Genomic DNA, 2,355 nt, shown 5'->3' with positions numbered 1-2,355 from the left:
TTGGTTTCCTCTGTCACTGAGGCAAGCAAGCCTCATGTTAGTTTCAAGCTGCCAGGCTTCCGGCCGCCATCTTGGCTGACGGTTAATTTGCATATCTCGCTGATTAGCTAATGAAAAGGGTAGCAGTCGTACGCCAATTACCATGTTTCTCTTTTATTAGTGTAGATAAGGGACTACATAGTCATCAACTCACCAGTGTAGAATACTTTTTTAAGTATGAGATTTTTTATTTTAATTATTTCAAGATGCCTATATAAAGGCTTCACCTTTGTATCACAAGTAACCTAGATTTTGCTAAATAATGAGCAATCTTACTTATTCTGACTTTAACTACCCAAGCACAGTGTTCCCCATATGACCTTGAGGTGCTAGCACTAACACTGGAGGGTAAAGAAAGCAACTGCCCTCTCCAAAAAAAAAAAAAAAAAATGCGCCTTCCAATACAGTCATATGTGAAAGGGAATATTAGAATAAAGTAAAGGAAACCAAACTGGATAAGGAAACATTTGTAACACCTTAACTAATAATAATAATAATAATAAAAAAAGGAAACCAAACTGTCTCTCAGATACCATGTAGGTCTAAAAATCATTCTGGAATGCTGAGTTGAAATTGTGATTTGATTAAAAACTGTCAAGGCAACATTACTTGGGAACTATAACCATTTCTAACTGATAAGCGTAGGTTTGCTAAATAGCTTCAGCAGTCTTTAGAGAGCCTTACAGAAAAGGATACAAAATTTAGCAAACAAAACTATGCCATGGTGCCAGCTAGGGCATACTATTACATATTCTAAAAGTATGAAAGCAGATAAAAAGAACTTCTAGGTTGGTATGACAAGTCCAGAACAGAGACTGAACTGACGGCATTGAAAGAAGACGGGTCAAAGAATGAAATCAGTGTGTCTGTGTCTGTGTCTGTGTCTGTGTGTGTGTGGAGGGGGTGGGAGGTGGGGGGGTTGCTGCAAATCCATGATATGGAATAGCTGATAAACAAGAATTCTTTAAATGTAGAGCGAATCATCGAAATACTAAAAAGGCTACCCCATTCCTATCATCAATCAATAGTGTGTTTTGAATTGCTTTTACCAAAAGAGGAGACAGATTTTCCTATACTCTGCTGATAGATTTCACTTCTGATTGTTACACAGTTGTCCTGGCTTAGAAATAAAACCATTGTCTGCAGAACACACCTAAATCAAATACTCTACACTCCACACATGAATATTTTCCATCTTAAAAACAAAACAGCACTCTCCTCTAGAGGGGGAGAGGAAGCAGGGGATGGGAAAGATTAAGGATGCTAAAAATTTCATAACAGGAAATAGCTTAAAAGTTGAAAATCATTGCCTCCAGGGATGAGAAAGGGGAAAGAGGAGTGGGAGACTCGTTTTAAAACATTTTAGCAAAGTTTTCTTTTATGTGCCTATGTTGTTAAAAATCACAACCCCAAACCCCACTCAATCTCACATCTCCCTCCAGCAAACATCTATCTCTACCTCTCCACTCTCTTTCTTTGTCAAGTCTCCTGAAAAAGTTAGCATATATGTTGACCTCTTATTCACTACTGTGTTCTCAGTGCATAGTGGATAAATGAATGAATGAAGTGACTAATCCACACCAGAGCTAGTATGGTACCTGGGACAGATCCTAAGCCAAAGTGAGCCAACCGATGGGAAACAGGGTGACAAAAGGTTTGGAGCAGAAGCTGATATGTAACCCAGTATACGTAACAAGTGAGAGTAACAAATCAGTCTCAGGGTAGAACCTAAAAGTCATTACTCCTGCCACACCTGATAGATTTAAATTATCTGTAGTATAATCCCACCAATGCTCTCTGTCTCTACTTCAAACACTCTAGGGCTGGGGTGGGCAACCCCTGGCACGCGTGCCAAACATGGCACGCCAGTAACTTTTGCTGGCACGCGAAACCCTCTCTTATAATCTTCCATTTACAATTTTTTTCCTAATATCGACTTTTTTATTTTTCAGATAAATTCAGTGTAGGTGCATCTTAGATAAATAAATAATTTTACATAACAAGTTATCTTAAAGACCATAGACATGGATTGACGAGAAAGGGGAAAAGCAATTTCTATGCCTCTGCCTGAACTCTCCCTGCCTTCCTAGATCTGACCAGTGTTTTGGTTTCATCCACATACGCTTGTGAATCTTTGTTCTCAGTGATGAATTTTGTTAAGTCTCATAATAGGAGTAGCCTGATAGATGAAAGTAGTAGCTGGTGCATATCTCTGAAGGTCACGAAATATAAACCTGATGTAAAATCTTTGTCATCAGTGATGCAGCAGCAAAAGTCCCACTGATAATATCAAACGGAGTCATAAAGTTTTCTGTC

The 2,355-nt window shown here is 38.6% G+C and overlaps 1 protein-coding gene across 2 annotated transcripts in view; it reads right to left on the bottom strand.

The window, feature by feature from the left end:
* Nucleotides 1-2,355, bottom strand: part of PSMD1 (proteasome 26S subunit, non-ATPase 1) — an 86,359-nt gene that overhangs the window by 80,993 nt on the left and 3,011 nt on the right. The gene's annotated exons all lie outside the window — the stretch shown is intronic.

Source organism: Myotis davidii, unplaced genomic scaffold (genome assembly GCF_000327345.1).
Source record: "Myotis davidii unplaced genomic scaffold, ASM32734v1 scaffold370, whole genome shotgun sequence".
Taxonomy (NCBI): Eukaryota; Metazoa; Chordata; class Mammalia; order Chiroptera; family Vespertilionidae; genus Myotis; species Myotis davidii.
This window is presented reverse-complemented; position numbering and strand designations above follow the sequence as displayed.